Consider the following 27,408-nt stretch of genomic DNA (forward strand, 5'->3'; position numbering starts at 1 on the left):
AAAATGTTGTAATTTTGAGTTGGTCTGGTGACATTTTCTCCAGCCTTCTCCCTGTTTCTGATTACAGAAATAAACTGTATTTTATTTCTGTTCTCTTGTATTAATGCAAGAGAAACAGGAAGTGAATTAAGAAGGCAAATAATCGGCAAATAGAACTAAGGAAGATGAGCTTTATCTACTATAGCCAAGGCAATGGTTAATACTGAGGGGATAGCTAATTCAATAATAATTATTATTATAAGTAAAAATAATTATAAATAATAATACCTTACATTTGTGCAGTTTTTTTTCAGAGTATTTTCACAAATATTAATTTATTTTCTTAAAAATATTATTTTATTTGGCAAGGCATTGTGGCTCACACCTGTAATCCCAGCACTTTTGGAGGCCAAGGCAGGCGGATCATGAGGTGAGGGGTTTGAGACCAGCCTGGTCAATATGGTGAAAACCCGTCTCTACTGAAAATACAAAAATTAGCTGGGTATGGTGGTATGTGCCAGTAGTCCCAGCTACTCAGGAGGCTGATGCAGAAGAATTGCTTGAACCCAGGATGTGGAGATTTTAGTGAGCAGAGATCACGCCACTACACTCCAGCCTGGGTGACAGAGCAAGACCCTTTCTGAAAATATATATATAATTTTATTTTATCCTAAAAATGATGCTGTATATTTTATAGAGTAGATATTAATCTACCCATTTGAAAGATGAAAAAACCAAAGCTTAGTGACACTAAGTACCTTGTTTTTGGTCACAGGGGAAATGATTCACTCTTGAGAACCTGAGAGTTCTTTTTACAAACCAGTAGGCTTTACGTGGTTCTCAGAGGGTGAAAGACTTGCTAATGTCATGATTTGGGGTATGTTCCTTGCCATGGTGAACATACCTGCGGTGTTTCATTCACTCAGCAGACATTCACTATGCATTGCCTCTTCACTAAGGGATCTGTTTTCGGGGCTGGGATAACTGACAAGAATACGTAAGGGAAAAATCCCTACGCTCCTTGTGCTTACATTTTACTGGAGACAGATCAACAGTGAACAGGGTCGCCCAATACATAATGCCTCCAGTTTGGTTTCAGAGTCTAGGCAACCCATGAAACATCAACTAATTCCTTTCTGTGCTGTTAGAAAGGCAGGATAAAGTCAGTAAATAGTAATATCATACTTCATTTGGTATACATGCTTTCTCATTATTAATTTCTTTCCCCCACTACTGGACTCTGAAATGATAGTTAATTTACTACTAATTAACATTAATAGTGATGAGTGAGAAGCTGAATATGGAGCATTCAAGAGAAGAAAATGAAGGCATTGACAGAATGGCTGAAATAGCCTTAGACAACAATGTTAATTGTGAAGCATGTCTTCCATTGGTCAGGGATTGAGTCAATCAATAAAGTGTCTCCAATAGTTCTCCAGAAAAAAAAAATCCTTCATTGTTTCCTTTCTAGCTAAAGATTTCAAAACTCTAAAGTAAGAAAAACTGCACAAGATAATCTTGAATAAGTAATTGCTTTTCAGTATTTTGGCCAAAGATTGCACAGACTGCAGGTTGCTGCGCTGCTCAGCAGAAGCCAGGGCTATGCCTGTCTGCGGTGATATGTATCAGCAAGGGAAGTGGAACTCCATGAATAATACATGGGCATTTGTGCCCCCTATCCAGGCCTGTTTTAGTGCATATACTTCCAGTTCAACTGCCCAGACCTCTTAAACTGATATTTAGAGGTGTTAGCTTATTACTGCACAATATGTAAATGAATGTATAGCTTGCCATGAGATATTTATATTCACTTCCATTTAATAAATGGCACAAGTCTCAGCTTATCCAACTGCACCTATGGCTTCTTAAATGCTAAAGGGGTAAGTTGACTGTGGTGCTTAGTTGCTGGTGCAGCTGCTCCTAAGCTTAGAAATACTATCCCAATGTCTAAATCCAGGGGCTCAGCAGCCTTCCCTGCTGGGTAATTGCAGAGAACAAAGAAGCAACTCAATCACTTGGGGAAAAAAAGAAAACACTTAGAAGGCTTTCAGAGTCAGACAGTGCTCTCTGATGACAGTTACATTATTAAAATAACAGGCGTTCTGGGAAAGATCAACCTGAGTTTGCAGAGTAATTTGGCTATGGTCTAAAAAATTTCAGTGAGAACCGGTTTCTTTTGTGAGTGTGCCCAGAAAACAGGAATTATAACAGAGATAAATGGTATGAGTCGACGTAGGTAAAACAGCACAGGCTGACACGTGAACCAACCTGAGAACACTGGAGCCTGCAAGCAAACCAAGGAGTGGTGGCTCCCGTCGGCCTTTTGCTGGGATGCGGGCCGAGGAGTATGTTCGGATGCTTCCTTCTGCGAGTGTCCTCCCTCATTTCCATGTAGCACAGAATCACATTGATTTAGCTCAGTTAAAAGAGTTAATTCTACAGCAGAAAATTTCTCAAGTGTCCCTGTGGTGCTTCCTCCCCTCCCTCCTGAGACCATGCTCCCCAAACCTCCCGTCTGTCCCCAAGCCTGTCTTTTCATTGTCCCAGCTTTTTCTGTCACTTTACATATTTCCAACACTGACTTGAAGTATGAGGAAGATTCTACAATCACAATAGCCTTAATTATGCTTCATATATTTTGCTTATTAAAGACAGAGATGAATAGTTTTCTTTCCTATTTGTTTCTGTCCTGTCCCCAAGGCTGTCTTTTTCTTCTTTTCTTTCTTTTTTTTTTCTTTTTTTTTTTTTTTTTTTTTTCATTTGAGTTGGAGTCTCAATCTGTTGCCCAGGCTGGAGTGCAGTGGTGTGATCTTGGCTCACTGCAGCCTCCACCTCCCAGGTTCAAGTGATTCTCCTGCCTCAGCCTCCCAAGCAGCTGGGACTGCAGGCATGCACAATCATACCTGGCTACTTTTTGTATTTTTAGTAGAAATCGGATTTTGCCATGTTGGCCAGGTTGGCCTCGAACTCCTAACTTCCAGTGATCCGCCTGCCTTGGCCTTGCAATGTGCTGGGATTACAGGCGTGAGCTGCCATGCCTGGCCCCCAAGCCTGTCTTTTCATTGTCACAGCTCAAGAACCGTCTGTCACTTTACATATTTCCAACACTGACTTGGAGTATGAGGAAGATTCTACCATCACAATAGCCTTAATTATGCTTCATATATTTTGCTTGTTAAAGACAAGGAGATGGATAGTTTTCTTTCCTATTTGTTTTCTCATCAGATTAACTCATCAGTTAATCAGAAAAGAGAATTAATCAACACATTTCATTCCTTGGGGCTAATCAAATCTTTGTTATAATCTGAAAAACAAAAGTGGCTTTTTTGTTTCTAGAGAGAATTCAGAGTTTGGGTTTCAGTCACTGATTACTTCAGGCTGGCTGTACTTTATATCATTTCAGATATTCAAAGAACACAACTATGTGATTTGACACAATGTCCTAAAAGTTTACAAAATGAGGATGGTTACAAAATGCAACAGGCGTAGCCTTCCTAAGTTCTGGTCTTCGCACAGCAGCCTCAGAGATCCCGTTAAAATCAAAGTCATATGCTATTACTCTTCTGCATCAAACCTGCTGAGGGCTTCCCATTTCACAGGAAATGAAAACCAAAGTCCTTCCGCGGCCTCCCTGACCTTGTCCCTCTCCCCGACAAGCCTGGCTCCTTTACTGTTCCTAGTATATGCCAGGCACAGCTCACTTCCTGCAGCGTTTGCGTTTGCTGTTTCCTCTGCCTGGATTTCTCTTCCCCAGATATGGGCATAGCCTATCCACTTGTTCCCAATCTGTTTCACTTCCTGTTTTATCCTTAGTGCCCAGGCAGTACCCACAACATAATATATGCTTAGGAAATATTGATGAATTAATGGTTTTGACTAGAGGAATCCAAAAGAAAGAAAGAAAGGGGAGAAAAAGGAAGAAAAATCATTTGCTTGGTAGTTCAATTTGGCTGAAGATTACCTGATATTTTTTCAGTGAATCAACAGTTTCTGTTTAGTGTATTATTTCCACATTGGATTTATGAATTTCCAGAATGTAGCAATGTAAAAACAATCAATGTTACGTTCAACAGTCATTTTCAAATCTTGAAGAATAGCTTTCAAGAGGACAGGAAAGGTACTGTGACAGCGGCTCGCTGGTGGGGCTGGAGAGCTGGTGCTGCCTGCGAATTTTGGTTGGGAATGGCAAGAAGCCTCCAGGCCACGTTCACAGCAACCAGGCTGCCTTCAGGTTCTTTTCTAGTTTGCTCTAGGTCAATGATAAGTCTGCTAGAGGAAAGGTTGCCTTGTCTTAAAGTAATTCTTGGAAATTAATCCCAAGGCCAATAGGACCCTAGCTTTTCACCCATGCAGGGAAATCTCTGGGGAACCCTCGGAGTGGTACAGTGGGAGAGAGAGCTGCATTCCACAGGCTCTAGCACACTCCTCTCAAAAAAGCAGCAGTCTGTTTAGCATCCTCTGGAGCAATCATAATAATAATTGCTGAGACAAATCGATTAAAACAGAACATGCATAAACAGATACTACTCCTCCCTCTTTCAAGAGAACAACGAAATGTTAAAATGAATGTGCAGAAGAATTGAAATGAGAGTTTGGAGAGGTGGCAGTTAGAAACTTGGAATGAACTCGTAACAGTGAAGAAATATGAACAGAAGCAGTCGTTTGGAAACTGGAATTTTGATGTGTCTCATACTGAAAGAGTGAAATGAAAAATCTTCCAGTTCATGCTCTGTTTCTAATTAGTGTTAGGCCTTCTCAAGAGTATAGCCAATTAATCCCAAATGGAAAGGAGCCATCCATGCTGGATTTCCTCTTTATGAGATTTTATCTCTCTGATGCAGTCCTGTTCTGTTGCTTGTTTTCTTTCTACTTTGTAAAAATCAAATTCCCATCTAACTGCAATGGAAATACCTGCTCCTTTTGGTTTCTTATTTTTACTCATCAGATTCTTTCTCTAGTTACCCTCCTGCATCATGGTAAGTTTTTAGTACATGTTAGGTTTTTTTTTTAAGTTCCTTGGTATAGCATATACCTACCACTTTATGCCATTGCAGATAATTATATTTGCTTTTACGTCATTTCTGCAAGTTTTAAGGGGAAGATAGGCTCAGAGTTAAATATATTTGCATATTGCACAAGGGATGCTGTTGTAGGTAAAATAATCAATATGTCAATATGAGTGGAAACGAGAGAGAAGGAGAATTAAAGGAGAACAGAAAAGGACACTCTAGGTAGGACTTGAGAAGAGCAATTCAGGGTAGGGCATTGGCAGTAACCAAGAAGTCTGGGCTTCACCGTCAGTGCTGATGTAAGAGAGGGCAGCCTCATAGTAGCCTCTTGGTCTTATCCAAACCCTGAGCAGGCAGCTGCTGTACCTCATTGCTAGGCCTCCCAGAGGAATATGCACTGTGGACATGCTCAGATGCCAGCGGGGCACAGAGCAGTGGACAATACCATCTCTTCCCACAAGGAGAGGGAGACAGACTTCATATAGATCTCTGAGCATTTGGAACATGGATAATTGTGGTGTGGCCTTGGCCTGCCCAACTGGGAGACTGGAGAACAAAGACAAGCGGGCATCGAGGAGGGGAAAGGAGCAGGCACTGATAGAAGGCAGGGAAGGGTACTGAAGAGAAATTTTCTGATTCTGTTTCACCTCTTGTTGACTCCATGCCTGAGAAATAATGCTTGAAGATAATAAAACATTTTCCACTGTCAGTTCTGCTTAAAGAAGCCATGGTCCTGCCCTGTGAACAAATAATCGTATGTGCTGCTCATGCCTACAGTAGCAGTTCCTGTGTGCTAGGAAAGATGGATGCTGAGAAACCATGCAGAAGCTTTAAGACAAGTTCTTAAAATAACTTCCAAACCTATAATTCTCAATATTTCAAAAGCTCTTTTAATATTGTAATTATGGATTAGGAAAATAAAGCCCTGCAACTGATTGAAAAGCTCAGTATTTTACAGTCTTTTTAGAATGCAGTAAAGGATTAGAATGGAAAAAAACTGTGATTCATTGAAGATGTGTACTTATTGGCCATAAGAAATAAAAGTTCCCCTGTAATCTCTGCATCTTAACCCACACGTGTGTAATCAACTGCCCTTCCTTCCGATTTGTTCCATCCCCCAAAGTGCTTCTAGCACTTTGGAACCATCCTTGCAGTTTGGACTGATGATATGTTGAAGGAGTGGTTAATGGACTCACGCTCACCCTGACCATCAGCCAAGGACCACTTTAGGGTAGAAGGGAGATTATCAGACAGTAATGCCGCCTTCTGCATCCCTTTTTACCTGACCGTGCTTTGTGGTTGATTTGCTTTATCTTAGAACTCGTTGCATGACCTCTGAATAGAGGTCTCAGTTGAAATAACTTCATCATTGCATTGATAATGCTGCATTTTGACACCATCAGATTACCTATCTCTTTCTAACTTAGCATCAGACTTGTTTAAATCCAAACCTCATTTTTCAGAACTGCATAAACTTTGAAGACAATAGCTGTTATTGTCTGCCAAAATGCATTTCTGGACATGTTGTGGGCACTTCCTGTGCATGTTGTCGTTGAATTTGATTTTGACTTTCTTTCTTGAAATGTGAAGCTGTGGCACCTAGAAATCAGGAGCTGAGTTTGTCACTGAAACTAGTGACTAAGACCAAATGATTCAACAAGGCGGAATATCATCCTGTGTTTGTTATCAAATCCATCCATATAATTTGTTTTCACTCTGGTATTTACAAAATAAGGATGCATAACTGAAAGTTTCAAATATGTACTAAAACCTTACCATTTTATATCAAACCTTTCTTTTGACATCCTGAAGACATGACAACAGCACGTTTCACTCCAGGACTCACAATCACTGTCCACTGTTCACATTTCACTTTTGCTCTCATCCACTTCGATTGGCATTAGGGGAATGATCATTTTCCAAGTCTCAAAACACCAGGAATGCTAAGAAAAATCTTAGAGAATCTCAAAGAAATGGATCCTGCTGGTGGAAGATGATATTCATGTCTTTTCATTTTGCCATTGTGCTTGGGCATTCAGTTGTCAAAGATGTAAAGAAAGAAGGCTCAGAGTAGAGGAAAAACTGGAAAACATACATCTATTTCCTTTCTTTGATTTTGTGGATGGCACAAATCAACTATATTCTAGAAATGTCTTTCTAGTGTAGAATCAAAATTCATTCTTGACATTTTAAATTGTGTGGGCAGAAGATAGAAAAGGTTGAAAGACACGGCCTATAATAGTCTATCTGGCAAGATGAGCGTAATGCTTCCATTTCATCAACCTTGGCGTCCTTGGCTAGGATGTCACAAACGTTCTCACTGTTTTTTAATTGATTTTTTGTAACAAAATGAACACTTTTAATCACAATAATACATTTCTATAATAAATTTGGTGTATATCATGATGGGATAAAATCCATGTGCTTTAAAAATAAATCTAATTTAAGATGGCTCAAGACTTCAGACCATTTATAAGGCAGTCCCTCACTGTGACTGACTTACTCTCCAATGTGATTCTAAGATGTGAAATGCCACAAAGATGGTTGGTGTCTACTTTATGAAAGGAAATTCACACAAAGGGATAATTACTACCATTCAAGAGAACCCGCAGGGTTAATTATCCTGTAATTAACCTGTAATCACCTGTATTCACATACAGGGATAATTATCACCATTAGAGACAATTCACAGGGTTAATTACTTTGTAATTAACCTGTATTCACCTGAATTCACATACAGAGATAATTATCCTGGACTACTTATGTCACCTCTTGCTCTTGCCTCAGATTCTCTGGGGCTCAGCTAGGAAATAAAGGTGCTGTAATTGGAGAACTGCGATCTGCTGGTGGTATTCAGGGTCATGCTTCTGGTAGAAGGTTGTTACTGATCAGATGCCTCAAAATTTGGCTCTTATAAAATGTATTTTTTGAAAACCTTATTTATGCAGGAGATGCATACTTATTTGTGCTAAGTTAATATCGAAAGAGTTTTTTTGACCACTTTTAATACATACTGGAAATCCATGGGTGGCAGTCACTCAGTTGGGGGTTGACATTACTCCTCACTTTTCTAAAAGAAAAATCTTATTCTTTGGGCACCTTTATCAACATAATTATTTCCCGTTCTGAGTGATCCAAGAATGTGGAACAAGTTATAAAAATATGGTCATTTCCTTGAATGCGAATTATTTTTTTAAATGCTGTAATTATACAATTCCTACAAAACATTTAAATATTTTTGGATGGCCTGAGGTCCTCAAGGAACTGTTCTTGTGGCCACTGGACGAGTGTGTGTGCACACGCAGACATCATTCTGACAGGGGCTCTAGTTTCTGGTGATGTCAAAATATTTGTCTTGCATTTACTAGCTTAGCTTTCAAGTTGCGGTGTTATTATTTGTTTTTTGTATTTTTTCTGTTTCACAACCTCCCATAAAAGAGGAAATCAGACGCCCTTTCTTTCCCTCGTTGAGGTAACTCTATTTAAGGGACAGTGCTGAAAAGGGACAATATTGGTATTCTCCTTGGCTTAAAGACATGATCAGGGCGTATTTCTACTCTTTTATCTTTTATCCCTCTTTTCTTCAGGGTAAAATAAGACTAAGGCAGATTTTCTACCCATTGCCTGATGTTAAACAAACACGTCTTATCTCCCTTTAGAAGTTTCACCATCACTCCCAAGCATGACTCTGAGGTTGTGGGTAGGCAACACCTCCAAATGCACCCACATGCACCTGAGGACAAGATAATCCCTCCTCATTTGGGCTTTCTTGAACTCCAGCCAACAGCCCATATACCCTTTTGTTTATTTTGAATTCCCCTTCAAAGCACCTATTGTACTTTTCTGCCTAGATCTTTTTTCAGGTAAAGCACTTAAAGTTGAACTAGTAATATTGAGGACAAGTATATTCTTATTTCTGCATTAGTAATAAAAATTGATCTATATTCTTATCTCTGCATTAGTAACAAAAATTGATCTATGAACTTTTGGTATTGAATGCAGGACAATAAATTGTGTTTGGTACAGATACGTCCTTACTTTCCATTATTCATTCTGACCGATAGCCTTAACATTAAATGTATGAAAGAAGCGGAGTTTTAATTCCTTCCTATGCAGACCAGCTCAGCCCCCTCCAGAAGGCTGCATGTCAAGTAAAGAATACCTTTGTTCCACCTGACAGATGGTCGTAGAGCACAAATTTAAAATAAAGTTCAATTTCAAACATTCCTTCAGGGCTAGGAAAGCCTACTGGTCTTGTCTGTCCATATATACGGGAGAACTTTCCAACAGTGAAGAGATGCTCTTATAAGACAATTCCTGTCTACACTTCTGGAAGATGGATGGATGAGTAGGTAGATACATAGATAATTTAATCTCACCTTGTAGCACCCCATTATATACCTTGTTGGCAACAATTTGGTTATCACTGTTTTTTAGCATTTTTTCAATTAGGTTGTTCACTTGGAGGGACTTGCCCAGTGCTATAGTATCATTTTTAAATAAAATAATTGACTTATCTCTGTTTTTTCACATTAGAAATGATACTATCTAGATATAGATCCTTATGAAAAATATTTTACTTTCATTCTTACACATAGAAAATATATATTAGATCTCACTAAAACACATTTTTTTCACAGTTTGTTTTCTCTGAAACCATGAAGTGCCTTAGATTTGATGAAACACTGTCTATTCCAAGTCCGTCACCATCTGAATAGGTTATCCAGAAAAATGGTTGAATAGTTGCTATAGATCTTGAATTTGGATTAGTTTTTAAAAAATTACATAGAAATAAAAATTATTCAATAGTTTCAATTAAGTGTACAGATACTGGAGGTAACTGGATTAGCATTCTCAGAAATCTTAGGGATTTTAGATGATTTCATTTGAGATGAGTAAATCTGGTTGAATGTAATATTCATATTTAGCATGAAACATATGCAATATAGTTACTGCTACTGATGCTGAAATGCATGATGATATAATGTGTAAAATTAGGGCTTCTAATCATACCTGCAATTTAAAGACCCTCTCGAACAGACTCCAAACTTGGGCCTTTTCTCACTGGTCCTGAGATTATGGTGGGGTTGTCCTAGTTACATTTCCGATGGGGAAGGTATAGATCTCAAGACTTGTTTTTGTTCATTGTTCCCTCTTCAAATTGCAAGGGTTGGTTAAAATATACACTCTTGATATGTAGATATGTAGCACAGACCTCAATAAAAGGGAAGGTGCAGTGTACTTCCGGTTCAGCAGGAGTGGTGCCAGTGTCCCCCACGGTGGGGCAGCGTAGCTATGTCTTGTGAGGAACAGTATAGCAATGCCTCCACATGGCCACTCCTCCTCCCTACCTATCACTCCTGTCAGACCAGAGACACCAGGCTTAGGACTCTGCTCCCCGCATCTTTCCCCATTATTTGGCTACTACACTTCCATTGCTGGAATGCACCTTCCCACTCTAAGTGTCCAGCTTTTTCCTGTAGTTTAGGGCTCAGCTAAAATCTGCCTCCTCAATGAAGCCTTGCTAAAAATCTAGGCAAAAAGTACTTCCTCCTTCTTTTGAATTCTTTTAACATTTTAGCTCCCCCGTCGCTCCAGAACTTGTCCTCATTCATTCGGCAACATCATGGTTTATTTATCTCCTATGTCCTGTCTACTATACTCTAAGCTTCTTGATAGTAAAAACTATATCTTATAAGTAGGTTTTTGTCTGCCACAAAGAACATATATTTGAGAGTATTTGAGTGGATGCTAACATGTTTTGTGAATTCCAATCACTATTAGGTAAAAGGAAAATAGTTTTTGTTTTCCAAGTTACTAAACTCCAGTTCAATATGATGTCCACACTCACATCCTGATTCCATTGGCACACGAGGCCCAACTCACCCTGGGAAGCCTGCAGTAGGAAAGGTCAGTGCTGATATTTTTTCTCTTTCTGTCCTCACTTCCTCTCCTACTCATTGCTGCTTTGGAATCTGTCCAAGATTCTAGTCGAAGTTTGGGAAGAAAGGTAAAGAAGAGGAACTATCTTACTTATCTGGGTCTTGTGGATTCTAAAAGTTGATTCTTTCTTTCCTAGGGGACCTTCTAAATTTTTTTGAAGACCAACCATATCACTGGGGTTCTCTTCTCTTGGGTGTGTCCTTCTTTCTCCAGTTGGCTGCCTTTGATGTCTTTGTCAGACTTATTTCTTGTGGTTTATTCTTTCTTGAATTCAACTCATCCTCCAAGCAGTCTGCTTGTCTGGAGTCTCTCTCAAGAGGACTCAGACTCTGCTGTGGATTTGGCGTCTGACTCATAGAACTTTTGCAAGTTTTCTTGCTTAACACTGCCATTACAGTTGCCACCTCCCCTTCACTCTGCCATCCCCAGGCAACCAGCCATCACCTACCTTTACAGTTCTCTGGTATGATCAGGACACAAGTAATTGTGTCCTTTGTGTTCTAGGAAGCAAGTGCCAAGCTGTGGTTCTCTGGATGCCACCTTCACTTGGATATACTTATCCCTCTGCCTATGAGACAGAAAAACACAGGGCACAGGAATATTGATTTTCAATGGAATCCCAATTACTGTTCTTTTCAGGCTCCATAGTGAATTATTTACTATCTCTTACAGTCTGCAGGTGGGTGACGGGCTGGCGCCATAAGGACCTATTGTTTAATCTCTTAGCAAGGGACTCATCAGTGGTCTAGTGGCCTCTCTTATCATGTGATCAGACTTGACATGTAATGTAATGATTTTGGGACCTTAGCCAAAATCCCACACTTTGGGTCCTTAGCCAAAACTGGGACAGCAGGAAAAATAACTTTAAATGTCTCCTTAGACCTACATCTCTTCCCCTCCTGGCGAAAGGGCATGGTTTTGTTCAATACGGTTCCCTCCGACCCCTGTATATCCTCTGCACTTCATTGTGTGAACTACTGATCTTATGAGATGACCCTAAGTCTGATAATAAAAATTGTATTCCTGTATTCACAAATGATTTATTTAAGAATAATGGAATATATCACCAAATTTAGTCTGCTGTTAACATACAGTATTATTCACCATGGTTCTGCCATCGTGATAAAAATTCTGCCTCACCTACCTCTATCTTTGGACGGATAAACTACACACAGAGAAGATTTGATGGAAACTATTTCAGCAACTGAAAAATAGGAGAAAGAAAAAACAACTATTCCAGAAATCACAGACACTGTTATCTCTATTTCCGGCATACTTTGCAAAAATAAAAATAAAAATTTTCATGAAGTCAGGGTTTTGGGTGAGAAAAGAAGAATTTAGTGAAGTTTTAGACAAAATATCCAATGGGTCTAGGGATCAAGGGTTAGCATTTCCCAATAAGTTTCATTTGTTTAGCATTTTTTTAAAATTAAGAATTTACTAGTGATGCAGAGCAGTGTTTTCCAAGGCGTGCTCTCTAGCCTGCATCTGGGAATGGATTCTTTGCCGTGTGTGTGTGTGTGTGTGTGTGTGTGTGTGTGTGTGTGTGTGTGTGTGTTAGGGAAAGTAGGGAGTTGGTATAAACTAGATTAAGGGAGGAAGCTAAAGTATAACTAATGATGCACCTTGGTTATATCTGTGACACATAGAGGTAAATACTATTTTGTCCTAGATGCATCGATAACTACGAAGCATCCCTTTCTAAAACTTCTCTGCCCAGTCTCTATTCATGTGACTACTGTGGGAGCCACCAAAGAAGTATGGTGACCTCACCTCCTGGTTATCTGTTAATTTTCCAGGGGTGGGCATTAAACCCAATGTGGGTTAATAAAACCCCCCCCTTAGAAATTTTAAGACAGAAAAATGAGGATAAGTCTTTTCTGGATGCTTCCATCTTCTGACACGAAGGTCAGAACAAGGTGGTGGTGCAGCACACCTGGCAGCACAGGGAGCCACCTGTACTGAGGAGGAATCAGCTGCATCTGAGCAGAGGGAGAGAGAGAGAAAATCCTGATGCCAGCTGAGTCTGGGAGCCAGCCACAACCCTGCCCTCAGTCTCTGACCTCCCAATATCTTCATCATAAGCTTTGCTTTGTAATGTTTGAGGTGAGTTGGTATTATTTGAAAATCAGAGTCCTAACTGATGCATTTACTTTAACAAACGAAATAATATAATCTTCTGAACCTCACAGGTGCTCTTCAAGCTGCTAAGTCAGGGCAGCTGTGGGTCTGTGCACTCCCACGGGAAGGTGGAGGGATCAGCATACCCACTTGTGACTTGCAGCTTGTCTTCTTTCCCATTTAGCCTGCCTTTTGCATCGCAGGTCACACTGAAACAAAAAGGAGAATTCCTAAATGTTCTCACATGCAAGAGATTGATAATATGAAATTTCCAGAGGCAGGTAGAGAGCAGGTACAGGAGGTAGCTTCCTGCATGGAAATGATGGGAGGGGGAGAGTTAATATGGGACAGAAGTGAATGCTCTGAGAGCTTAACAAAAAGTCAGAGTCCAAGAAACACTGAAGGTTTATGATTCTTGGCCAAAGGGTTTCTTGGACTTGATAAGAAGAATTTTGCAAAATGAGCATATTTGCCAAAAAAGGAGCATTTAAAAACCCTCAGTTCAGAACTCAAATTAGAGGCCCCCATACAAAAGGCAAATTATTGGCAAGGAAAGTGGGTAGAGATGTGGGAATGAAGAAACGTCTCAACAATGTGAAAAGAGATAGGGTGCCACCCTCAGATCTCAGCTCAAAAGCAGCAAGTACCTTCGAGTGGCGCCACTTGCTCATTCTGCTGTTTAAGTCCATCTGTGTGTTATATACTTCATAGCATGGTCATTTTGTGGTACATGAATGTGTGTCCAAAAGTGAAGACTTTGCTGATAACCACAAAGGTTCCCAGGAAACAGAAAGAGAGAAGAGAGAGAGAGAGAGAGAGAGTGTGTGTGTGTGTGTGTGTGCACGCGCACATGTGCATGGTGGGGGGTTCACACTGGTGGTAGTGAAAAGGTGTTGAGTTCACTGAAGCTCGCTGGTTTAACTGGATGATGGATAAATTGTTCCAGCGATCACTTCTGAGAGTTTTCTGGTTAAAGGCAGAATATCCCAGGTTTACAGAATGCTTCTCCCCAAGTGATTCTCTGTGCAAAATCCATTCCATCATTCACTCAATCACTCTGTCACCATTCATGGATTTAATTTGTTGAACACTGAGTATGTGCTGTGTTCTGGAGACAAAGACAATGTAGAGAAGAAAACAGGCAAGTGAACACGATGCCCCCTTGCCAGTCGAGGGCTCTTGCAGACCCATGCACAGGGTTCTATGGAAGCGTGTCCGGAGTTTGTTCCTGCCAGTGGGTTTGTGGTCTCGCAAACTTCAAGAATGAAGCCACAGACCTTTGCAGTGAGTGTTACAGGTCTTAAAGGTGGTATGGACCTAGAGTGAGCAGCAGCAAGATTTACTGTGAAGAGTGAAAGAACAAAGCTTCCACAGCATGGAACGGGACCAAGTGGGTTGTCGCTGCTGGCTGGGGTGGCCAGCTTTTATTCCCTTATTTGTCCCCTCCCGTGTTCTGTTTCTGTCCTATTAGAATGCCTGTTTTCAATCCTCCCTGCGATTGGCTACTTTTAGGATCCTGCTGATTGGTGTGTTTTACAATCCTCTTGCTAGCTACAGAGCGCTGATTGGTGCATTTTTACAGAGTGCTGATTGGTGCATTTTACAATCCCCTTGCTAGCTACACAGTGCTGATTGGTGGGTTTTACAATCCTAAGTACAGAGTGCTGATTGGTGTGCTTTACAATCCGCTTGTAAGATAGAAAAGTTATCCAAGTCCTCACTCGACCCAGGGAGTCCAGCTGGCTTCACCTCTCAGAAGGCCTTAGAAAGACACGCTGTGAGGGGAACAGGCAAAGCTGGATGGAGATTGCAGGATGTGACTAGGAGCTCTGAGGATGACCGAAAGGCATCCAGGAGCTGGGTGAGGAGAGAGCACACAGGCCAAGGCAGTGGCACCCCCAGGCTTCAGGGTGAGGGCAGCTCGGTCCACAGCAGCAGGGGCACAACCGCAGGGTGGGAAGCGTGAGGAAAGGGAGTGTGTGTGGCCTGTGAGAGTGTGTGTGACATGGGTCTGGTGTGAGGAGTGTGTGTGATAGGGTGTGTGGTGTGTGGTGTGTGTGGTGTGAGGTGTGTGTGGGGTGTGGTGTTGGTATGGTGTGAAGAGTACATGTGAGATAGTATGTGTGTAGCGTGTGGTGTGTGTGATGTGTGTGTGGTGTGAGGTGTGTGAGTGTGTGGGGTGTGGGGTTGGTATAGTGTGAAGAGTCTGTGTAATAGTGTATAGTGTGTGGGGTATGTGATATGTGTGAGGTGTGAAGTGTGTGTGTGTGTGTGTGTGGGGTGTGGTGTGGGTATGGTGCAAGGAATGCGTGTGTGATTGTGTGTAGTGTGTGTGGTGTGTGTGATATGTGTGTGGTGTGAGGTGTGTGTGTGGTGTGTGTATGATGTGTGAAAGTATGTGGTATGAAGTGTGGGTGTGTGTGGTGTGAGGTGTGTATGTGTATAGTGTGAGGTGTGAGGTGTGTGATGTGAAGTGTGAAGTGTGTGTGAGCATGTGTGTGGTGTGAGGTATGTGTGAGCATGTGTGCCTTGTCAGGTGTGAGATGCATGTGTGATCATGTGTGTGGTGTGAGGTGTGAGGTGTGTGTCTCATCAGGTTTGAGGTGTGCGTATGTGAGCATGTGTGAGGTGTGAGGTATGTGTTGTCAGGTGTGAGGTGTGTGTGTGCATGTGTGTGGTGTGAGGTATGTGTGAGCATGTGTGTCTTGTCAGGTGTGAGGTGCTTGTGTGAGCAAGTGCTTGCTGTGAGGTGTGAGGTGTGTCTCAGGTGTGCATGTGAGCATGTGTGACGTGTGAGGGGTGTGTCTCATCAGATGTGAGGTGTGCGTGTGAGCATGTATGAGGTGTGAGGTGTGTCTTGTCAGGTGTGAGGTACATGTGTGAGCATGTGTGTGGCGTGAGGTATGTGTGAGCATGTGTGTCTTGTCAGGTGTGAGGTACATGTGTGAGCATGTGCGTGGTGTGAGGTATGTATCATCAGGTGTGTGGTGTGTGAGCATGTGTGTCGTGTAAGAGGTGTGTGAGAGAGCGTGATATCCAGGTAGTGGGTTGCCTGTTCTTCAGCAGCGATGGCAGAGGGTAGGAGTGGGAGCTTCCAGAGAGCCACAGGCCTGGTTATGACTGGCTGGGATGGTGGGTCCCCCCCAGTAGCTCCACAATAACTGGGCTTTTTGGTGGCCATGATCTCGCTGTATGCTGTGAGAACACAAGAAAATGCGTGGTTTGCGTTTCACAGATTACTGTTAACATTTTACAGATGAGAGCTTGGAACAGCACAAAGACGTACTGACATAATGTACCATAATTTCGCAGCAGCTCTCTGCTGGAGAGTGGAACACAGACTCGCCTTTGATCCCTTCAGGTAATCTCAATGCTCATCAGTGCTGCTGCCAAGCTCCTGGAGGAAAGAGACGATGCTATAAACGGAAGACGCAGTGCTTCTCATTGCACACTGGATGAGTGGCTTGATGGTCATGGATGTGTGTCCCCAGGGGAATTTGATTCCTGATGACTGGTGTGTCTCAGTACCTCAGAGGGCTTTTTGAAACAAAGTTGGTTGTTACCTAGAACCTTATGATTGTGGGACTGAGCAAAATGCTTCCATTATTAATTCTTGACTCTTACTACCTAAAGGTTTGACGACATTTCAATACTCTCCAAATGTAATTTTGTAGCCAATGCTTAGGAATTGAGGGGCTGTACTCTAGGGAGTCCAGTCTCTTTCCCTTTCTTATTTTCCCCTCCAACGGCTCACCCTTTGTCTGAGTCATCGCATTACATCATTCTCAGAAGAGGTCGTGGCGAGAGCAGGGAGAAGCAGCAAAACTCAAGATGGCCATTTTGTTCTCTTGTTCAGTAGCTCTCAGAAATGATTTGATAGGACACGTACCCACTGGTTAAAATGCACTTCAGGGTTCACCTTTATACGTGTAACTCCTTCCTAGTCATCGTCTCTTCCATCCCCTGCTCTCCCACGCTCACCCACACACACACATAGACAGAACCCTGCACTCATTCCTTAGCGATATACAGCTGAGGGTAAGTTGCGCTTATCTAGAATTCCTGATTAAGAAAGTTAAAAAAATTAAGAGAAACATACCGTATAAAAGACCATACAAACCCTCTAGACTCAGAGTATGTTCTGGATCAACCACTAATGAAAAGAAGTTTAGCTCTGGGCATATAACTCACTGTCTCTGAGCCTCACTTTTCTCCTGCAAAGCTGGGAATGTTGGCTTAAATGCTGCTTAATTCCCTTCCAATTCTGTGGAGTTCACATGAGCAAAATGAACTTTGCACCCCAGGGCATGAGGAATATTCATCTGATGCTTTAAGTTAGAGTGTTCTTTCTTTGCTGTCCAACAGCTGGAGATAATTAATTGCAAATAAAAAAATGGTCTGCAGCCCAGCTTTCAAGATGAGACAATTTGTCCATGGTATTTCCATGAACTTTGCAAGATGTATTAGTTGTGGAATACAGGCGGTTGGAATTGCCAGAGCCAACTTCAAGGATGGGATTGAAGCAGTACTTACAGAGGCCAGAACCTACCAAGGAAGAAGTGATGTGTGATTATCGTAAGAGGCCTGGAATCTCCAGTTTTAATTGTTATAGTAAAACCAGTAGAGGTACGACCCACAAATCAAGCTAAATATTAAGTTTTTGGTTTGAACTTTTACCAGAAATGGAAAAAAAAGTTTTCATTTTCAGTCAGTTGTATGAAGTTATTTGGACATAGTCAGATCTTTCCCCCATCTTTCCAGTAGTAAATTTAATCTTCACTTCCACATATAGGGAATAGTTCTATTCAATAAATTAGGCAAATGACAACAGGAAAGTTGAGGGACAAAAAAATAAAAGCTCATTCTTCCAAAGGGTGACTAGAAGTACTCCTTTACAATTCTTGTCTGCCATTATTTTATTTTACATTAGTGTCAGGGATATTATTCCAAACTGCTATTTTTCCCTCAGTTGATCTGGGAATAAAGTATTGCCCAGGATTTTTAGGCTGTGTTTATACAAATATTTAGGAAAAGCCTTAAGTAACCCTTAAGTGCACAGATTTTTGTGGGAAAGTAAGTTTTAATTTCTCTATGGTAAATACTTGTAAGTGGACTTTCTAGGTCTTATGTTCAACTTATAGAGTGTCTTATAAAGACACTGGCAGACTTTCCCAGAGGAGTTCTACCATGTTGCATTTCCATCAGCAGGGTATGAGAGTTCAATCTCTTCATAATCTTAATGGCATTTGGTGTTATGATTTTTAAAAATCATTCTAATAAGTAGTAATGATGTCTTAAAGCGATTTTAGTTTCCGTTTCCCTAGTGGCTAATAATATGGAACATTATTTTATGTGCTTAGTTGCCATCTGTATACCACCTTTGGCATCTGTTCAAACCTTTTGCCCATTTTTATTGGATTATTTTTCTCTTATTTATTTTCAGAATTTTTTCATCTATTCTGGATATAAGTCCCCTGTGAGATATATGATTTGCAAGTATTTTCACCCTGTCTGTAGAATCTCTTTGTTCTCTTAATGTCTTTTCAAGAAAAAGCATTTTTTCATTTTAGTAAGTCCAATTTATCTTTTTTTTTTTTTTTTTTACTTTTATGGATTATGCTTTTGCTGTTAAATCTAAGAACTCAAGGTCACATAAAGTTTGCCTGGTTTTATTCTAAAAGTTGTATAGTTTTATGTTTTACATTTACATCTATGAGCCACCTTTTAGTTAATACCTTTAGAATCATGTTTTTGCGTATGGTTGCACAATTGTTCAAAACACTAGTTGTTGATAAGACTAATCGTACTTGATTGAATTGCCTTCTTATTTTTGTGAAAAACCACTTGGGGAATATTTGAATGGGCCTATTACTAAACTTTGTATTTTATTCCATTGACATATAGAAAGTAAGACTATGTGTTCTCAAATACCACACTGTCTTGATTGGTATGGCTTTGTTTTGTCTTAATATGGGTAGTGTGAATTCTCCAACCTTATTGTTCTTTTCTAAAATTGTGTGCTTATTCTCATTCCTTTTTCTTTACATGTAGATTTAGAATCTGTTTATATTTGCAAAAAATCCTCTTGGGATTTTGATTCTGCTAATAATCAATAGAAAAAATTGGGGAGAATTGGCATCTTAAATCTAGTCTTTCAATTCGCTGATTTTTTTAGATTGTTGATTTCTTTCATCAGCTTTGCATAATTTTTACTTCACAGATCCTGAACATGTTTTGTTAGATAAATATTCAAATAGTTTTGAGAACTATTGTATATGGTATTATTTTGCAAATATTGGTTTCTAATTGTTCTTGATTATTATGTAAAAATACAATTGATTTCTGAGAGAGGGCCTTGTATCCCGTGGCCTTGTTAAACTTATTAGTTCCAGAAGATACTTTTTGTAGTTTCTTTGGTATTTTCCAGTAGAAAATATGCATTCTCTGAATACCGACAATTTTTTGTTTTTCCTTTACAATATTGGTTTTTCTTGCCTTACTGCACTAAGATTTTAAGTACAATGTTTATAGGAGTGGTGGGATTAAACATACCTGCCTTCTTAGTCCTGGGCTGGGTGGTGGGGAAGAAATATTCAGTATTTTACCACTAAGTATAAAGTTAGATTTGGGTTTTCGAAATGTCTTTTTAAAAATCAGGTTAAGGAAGTTTTTTTTCATTACTACTTTGCCGAGAATGTTTATTATGAATGGATATTGACTATTTTTAAATGCCTGTTCTGCCTCATTTGTTGTAATATTATTGTTTTCCCTTCTCTAGACTATGAATTTCATGGGTTACTCTTGATTGATTTTGAATATTGAATAACCTTGCATTCTAAGAAAAATTCTACTTCTTTATGGTGTTGTTTTTTGTTGTTGTTATGTATTGGTGAATTTGATTGGTTAATATTTTTGTGTAGTTATCTGTGTCCATGAAGTGGTATTGGTCTGTAATTTTCTTTACTTGAAATATCCTTTTTGGTTTTTGTATCAGGGTAATTTCATACTCATGAAATACATAAAAGATAAAGAGTTCTGATTTTCAAGATATATGAATGCCCGTTATTAAAAAGGGATATGTGTAAAGACAGTTCTCACAGCATTTTTGTTCAGAATTTCAATAGTTATCTTAAAATTATATGAACTGTAACATAATGATAACTGGAAAATCTCCAAATACTTGGAAATTAAACAACAACCTTTTAAAAAAAAAATCTTATGAGTCAAGAGGAAATCTCAAGGGAAATTAGAAAACATTTGAAATGAATAAAATGTTCCCTTCTCTTTTATTTATTAAACAGATTAGAGTAGAATTGGCGTTATTACTTCTTTAAATGTTTTATAGCATTCCTGAAATGATCTCTACATAGAATGTTCTTTTTGATAAGATTTTTAACTACAAATTTAATTTCTTTGACAGACAAAAGACTATTCGAATTATCTATTTCATGTTGGGTGAATTTTATTTTGCTACTTTGTTACTTTTCCTACTTTTAAGGAAATGGCTCATTTTTTTTCTAAATTGTTCAATTTTTATGTAGAGAGTTGCTGGTATAATATAATAATTAAGAACAATTAGATACTCATATTTGAAAAATATGTACAAGAGTTCTCAAAAATATTTGAGTATCTAACAAAACATATTCAGGATCTGTAGGTTAAAAACTATGCAAAGCTGATGAAAGAAATCAACAACCTAAATAAATCAGTGAATTAGAAGACTAAATTTAAGATGTCCATTCTCCTTAATTTATTCTATTGATTTTCCCTTATTATTCTTATGATGTATATGAGTTTGTAGTGATATTCCCTCTTTCATTCCTTATATTAGTAATTTATCTCATTTCTCCTTTATATTTGTAAGTCTGGTTAGAGGCTTATTATAGTGTTATTAATCTTTTGAGAATCGTTGATTTACTTTTTTTGTTTTCAAATTCATTTATTTCTGCTCTTATTTATAACATTCTTTTTTCCTGTGTGTTTTGGGTCTATTTTCTTCTTTTTTCTGCTTTCCTGATGCAGAAGTTTAAAGTGCTGATTTGAAATCTTTCTTTTCTAATAAAAGTACTGAGTGCTATAAATTTTCCCCTAAGTATTGCTTTAGCTATATCACACAAGTTTTGATAGGTTATATTTTCTTTTTATTCAATTCAAATATTTAAAAATTTCCCTTGAGACTTACTTTTTGACCCATGAAGTTTTTTGGAAGGGTGTTGTTAATTTCCAAATATATGAAGATTTTCAGTTATTATTTTGTTAGAGTTCATATAATTTTAACATAACCACTGAAATTCTGAACAAAGACACTGCAGGAAGAATGTGTTCATTTGTTCAGAATTTCAGTGGTTTTGTTACATCCCTTTTTAATGTCTGCTATTCAGTTACTTAAATAATTTGAACCTTTCATTCATTTCCCACATCATTTCTGACTCAGCCATCCTTGGCCATTTTATTCTCTTCTAGATAAAGTTACGGGACGTTACTGGTCATTTGATTCCTTTCAAATTGTTCCATAGTCATGTGTTGCTTAACTACCGGGACACATTCAGAGAAGCGCATCACTAGTTGGTTTTGTCATTGTGTGAGCATGACAGACCACACTGACACTTACCTAGATGGCACAGCCTACTACACACCTAGGCTGTGTGGTATAGCCCATTGCTCCTAGGCTACAAACCTGGACAGCAGGTTACTTTGCTGAATACTGTAGGCAATTGGAACACAATGTAAGTATTTGTGTATCTAAACATAGAAAAGGTATAATAAAATGTGGCGTTATACTATGGCACCACTGTCATATAAGCAGTCTGGCATTGACCAACACGTCCTTTTGTGATGCACAACTCTACATTCACCACTTCCAAATTATTTCATATTCTTTCCTATAAAAGCTTCTACTCTGTGTAAAATTCTCTATTCTCAGTTCTCTGTATGCAATAGGCTAGCAGTCTGAAAATACTTGCCTTTTTCCTGTGACTGTGCCTTAGCTCTTATATCTGCAGACAATTTGGTGCCCTTATCCTTTTTCTCCCTTGTCTGTGTCCTGCCATTCTTTCAGAGACTAATTAATATTTTATCTTCCCTGCCCAAGTCCCTTTGACATTCATGACTACCCCTCAAAAACCATTTTCATATATTAATGCAAAATGAAATTTCCAAACCAGATCATATAATCCTTAGATGCCTGAAGATAACAATCAAATGTTGTGCCTCTTAGTACTCTGAGAGTAGAGTTCACTGCACATAGTGGCTTCTTAGTGAAAACTTTTGTCTTTTTGCTCCTTTCTACTGGCGATTTGGTGGTGAGTGTTCACTAGAAAATAAAACCTACTGTGTTTAGAGAACTGAGAATAGAGAGGGCATTTTACACAGAGTAGAAGCTTTTAGAGGAAATAATTTGGAAGTGGCGGATGTACAGTTGTGCATCACAAAAGGACGTTTGTCAGTGCCAGACTGCTTATACGACAGTGGTCCCATAGTATAATGCCACATTTTGCTATATCTTTTCCATGTTTAGATACACAAATACTTACCATAAAACCTAGATAACTCTTTAACCACCGTCTTTACCCAAAACGCAGAATAGCATTTCTCCACATGTGTGTAGGGGTATATAAGAGGCTAATTCCAATGGAAAAAAAAAGTTCTATTTTCAAAAATTGTTGGGAAACCACGTGTGGCAATCACCTATTCATCCCATTAGTGGAAGAGGGACTCTCCACTTTAAATAGCGCAAGGCGGCCAAACACACAACACTTAACACTGGGCAGATGGGCTGCACATCAGTTTATTAGTCATACATGCTCACATCAGGGCAGGAAGGCATCACACACTGTGATGGGCCACATGAGAGCTGCACTCAGGGGCAGAGGAAGCCAGAGGGGCTGTGGGAAGCAGAGCCATGTATACCAGGAGGGTGAGGTGACCCCTGGTTCCCACGGGAGAATGTAATTGGCTTGTTTAATTTTATGGCTGGTAGGGAGCTGAAGCCCATTCGACTGAGGACCGGAAGAAGTGCAGTTGGCCCAGCTGATAGGGGAATTAGCTTGGTGGGGAGCTTATCTGATGAGAACGGAGGGAGGTGAGGCCTTTGGGGCCTTATAAGGCTCAAAGAGGTCAAGTCAGCACTTTAAGTTGATAATGCTGAGCAGACTGACTTATTACAGGACTTCCTGGAAACTTTAGTGTGCTAATGTCAGTGTACTTTCAAGAAGGGGTAATACATGTGGTGCTCCTTAAAACTATTTATGCATGGTACAGTTGTCAAAGAGGAAGATTTTGTTGGTTGGTGTTCAAGAAATTCATTTTGAAAAATCCTGCTCTAGAACATTGATATATTCAACATAGCGGCTAAAATAGTTACGACTAAAGTGATTGTCCACTTAATTAACTTTTATTATAAGAAGTATGGGGCAAATAAAATCAACTGCATATTAACTAAGGTAAAATATTTCTGTGTGCCTTTGTTTAATTTGAAAATTCCCATTCTTATTTATGCTCAACCTGAATTTGTCTTTAGAAACTTGTCTTTTCTATTAAGTACTATTTACTACACTACACAAATATTTTATGTAGAGTTTTCTAAGATCGTCTTTCAATTGGATGGTATTTGTGAGTAAAATTATAGGCTTATTTAGAAGAACAAAGACCATGAACAAAGCATCATATTAACTTTGTGGCATGTTTCTGAACACATTCAGCCCAGTTGAGGTCTGTCTCATACACATTCAAGGTAGTTGGGTCCAAGGTAAAGTAGCAAATAGCTGATCTATTCCAATCTTCTCTCAAATTTGCTGTCTCTTAACACACACAGGGTGCCTCGTCCTTCGCCATTCCATCTGAGGCAGCTGCTGCTTTATACTATGCAGAAATCCTGTTGTAATCCTGAAGAAATTGACTCCAGGAAGGACGGGAATGGTGATTTCCTTCTAATATTGGAGTATGGGGATGGTAAAGTATCTAACACTGTTCAAATGCCTTCAATGGCTCCTTTCTATCTATCTGTTCTGCCGTCTTGCTTTTCCCTGCCTCTGTGCCTCCACTTTTCCAAATCGTATTCCCTGGGCGTCCTTTCTCCTCTTTGAAGAGTGTTTAAATTCTGGTATTTATGAGGCATCAATTCGTATTTTATTTTTTCCCATAAATTGTTCCTTGACAATACACAAGATGTCCTCAGTAACACTTAATAGTGTGCTGAATCAAATTGTTTCTTTATTTATGCTGAGACCAACGTTTTTGTTTTAGAAAGTCATTTATGGAATATAATTGCAGCTCATATTATGCTATATTACACACATGTTACGTAAATATATTTCTGATAAAATCATGCATATGTTAAATAGTGAACACACAAAGATTTGGAATTTACCATCACAGGTGTGCTTTAGAATTCACACGAATATTTTATTATTATTTTTTCTATTATAAGATGTAGGGCCGGGCGTAGTGGCTCACGCCTGTAATCCCAGCACTTTGGGAGGCCGAGGCGGGTGGATCACCTGAGGTCAGGAGTTTGAGGCCAGCCTTGGCCAACATGGCGAAATCCCGTCTCTACTAAAAATACAAAAATTAGCCAGGCGTAGTGGCAGGTGCCTGTAATCCCAGCTACCTGGGAGGCTGAGGCAGGAGAATCGCTTGAACCCGGAAGGCAGAGGTTGTAGTGAGCCGAGATCGCGCTACTGCACTCCAGCCTGGGTGACAGAGTGAGACTCCATCTCGAAAAAACAAACAAACAAAAAGATGTAGAATTAGCTAGCCCTATAATAAACTCAGACAGTATTCTACTTGATAGTATTGAAAAGTATAAACTCATTTTTCCTTTAAAAAATTATTTGTTGCCACAACGCCACAAGTAGTACATTATTTTATAACTTGTGAAATTAATCTGAACATAAATCACCCTAGAAAAAAATAGTGTAAATCATGGCAGAATGGGTAAAAGTCAACAGGCGCATAAGCATCAGAACAACCTGTGAAAGATGAGGTCAAGTGGAGATAGCTCCCTGTGGTGATAAGGGAGCATGGGGAGGAGCACGAAAGATAAGGGGTCCCTGGGAGTCACTCTGTCTAGTCTCAGGATCTTGGGAGACACTCACGGTTTCCTGGGCTTTTCCCCGGGAATTTGGTATTGAACTTGGTGTTAGTCCGAGAGAGTTTCCAGTCCCTGACTGCAAGGCAGGATGAGGACACGCGGCCCCGAGGTGCAGGGCCTGTGGAGATCCCAGAGCTGTGGGCAGACAAGATGGTGGCTCCACAGAGCCTCAGGGGCCTCGGCCTGTCCAGAGCTCCACGTGAGGTGACGCCCTGCAGAGGGAACCTCTGACAAACAGGCAGGGGCCCCGTGTTGCCCTGGTGGATGGCGGTGGACGTGAGAGGCAGCATGAGACGCCTGGGACAGGGTCCCACTGGGCCTGGCATTACCTGGCTGAACTTGAGTAAGGGCTTGGCTTCTCAGTCATCTTTAAAGGAGATGATGCTGTGTGTTGTAGATGTGGAAGCGATGTGAATAAACCTGGCACATAGGACGCACGACATTAATCATTGTTTCATTTTCTAAGTATTTATGGCTTATCACATCCCAAGACTGCACAAAGGATTGCTAGGGAGTAAACAGACAAAAGTTACGCAGGCCTTGGCGCAGTGCGCCCTCTTCTAGGGCATGACAGGCAGCCAGTTGGCGTATCTGGGCTGGTCATGTAATTCAGAGTCCCAAGGGGAATGAGTCTGAAAGCGGGAAGGGGAATGAGTCTGAAAGTGGGAAGGTGCGAGAGTATTAATCATGCCGCTGTAGTATAGGCCAGAAAGCACTGTCCTGGCAAACTGTGGTGTGTGGCTGCCCTAAGCCTCAGCAGAGGATTCCTGCCCTCCTTGGACGAGGCTGGCCTCCTTTGAGTGGCTTCTGTGACATTCTGCTGTCCCCGTCATCACCCTAACCAAACCGTGTGGAGGCTTATAAAGGCTCTGTCACATTAACCCAAAATAAGTTGCTCAGGTGTCAGATGAGGTGCAATGTTGGGATCAGGAACGTGTTCATTTAGATACCAGTTCAACCTAGCTCTGGGCAGGTGGTTGAAGTTTAATACTTATTTGTCAAATGATTGTAATGTTAAAGGTGAGTGATATCTATAACTTTTGTAATTTGGACCTCCACTACGTTATATATGTGTATATGTAATGTATATATATCATGGGTGGATATATACATTACATTATATATAATGTAGATATGTAATGTATATATAATGTGTGTAAATACATTACATTATATATAGTGTATATATACATAATTACATTATATATAATGTATATAATCTAAGCATGTGCTTTTATATAAAATGGAATCTATAATGCAAGTATGTATAAAATAAATTCCAAAATGAGTAGCACATTGTTTATGCTATTGAACAAAAGCAATGTTAGGCTTCAATAGTCAAGGTAGGATTATGAAGAAAATGTAAACTTTATGCTAAAAAAATGAAAAATGATTACTCTTCAGCCTTAAAAAAGAAGAAAATCCTGTTACTTGTGACAACATGGATGAATTCAGAAGATAAATACTAAGTAAAATAACCCAGGCATAGAAAGACAAATGGGCATGATCTCACATATATATGGAATCTTTAAAAAAAAAAAAAAAGCAAACTTATAGAAGCAGAGAGTAAAATGGTGGATATCCGGGCCTGGGGGAAGGACAGGGAGATGTTGGTTAAAGGACACAGAATTTCAATTAGACTGGAGGAATACCTCCTGGAGATCTGTTATACAACATGGTGCCCATAGTTAATAATAATGTGTTGTATACTTCAAAATCGCTAAGAGAGTAGATTTTCAATGTTCTCATTATAAAAGGATAAGATGCAAGGTAATGGACATATTAATTAGCTTGATTTAATAATTTACAACATATACATATACCAAAACCTATCACGGTATACCATAATATGTACAATTTTTGTCAATTAAAAGTAAATAAATAAAAATAGGGAGAAACATTGAGTTTGAAAATATATGTGATATAATGAAGTATTTTATCCTGTATATTTTGTTTTGCATTGTTTTATTAAAAAGTCAATATTTTTCTAACTTAAAATACATTAAATGTTATGGTAGAGTTAATAAAAGTAATTATGGAGATTTCATTGTTCATCTCCGTTGTTTTGAAAATAAAGGAGCCTTAAAAGTTATACCTGTTTTCTAGTTTACTGCTTCACCTCCATTGATATGATTATGGAGGATATTTAGATACACTAGGACATTTTTTCTTTAGGGTAGAATTGTTTGTTTTAACTGTGCATTATAGATTTTTGCATTAGGATTAGATTACATTGGACATATTAGAGCTAGTTTCCACTCAGTA

The sequence above is a fragment of the Macaca fascicularis genome, chromosome 18 (genome assembly GCF_037993035.2).
Source record: "Macaca fascicularis isolate 582-1 chromosome 18, T2T-MFA8v1.1".
Lineage (NCBI taxonomy): Eukaryota > Metazoa > Chordata > Mammalia > Primates > Cercopithecidae > Macaca > Macaca fascicularis.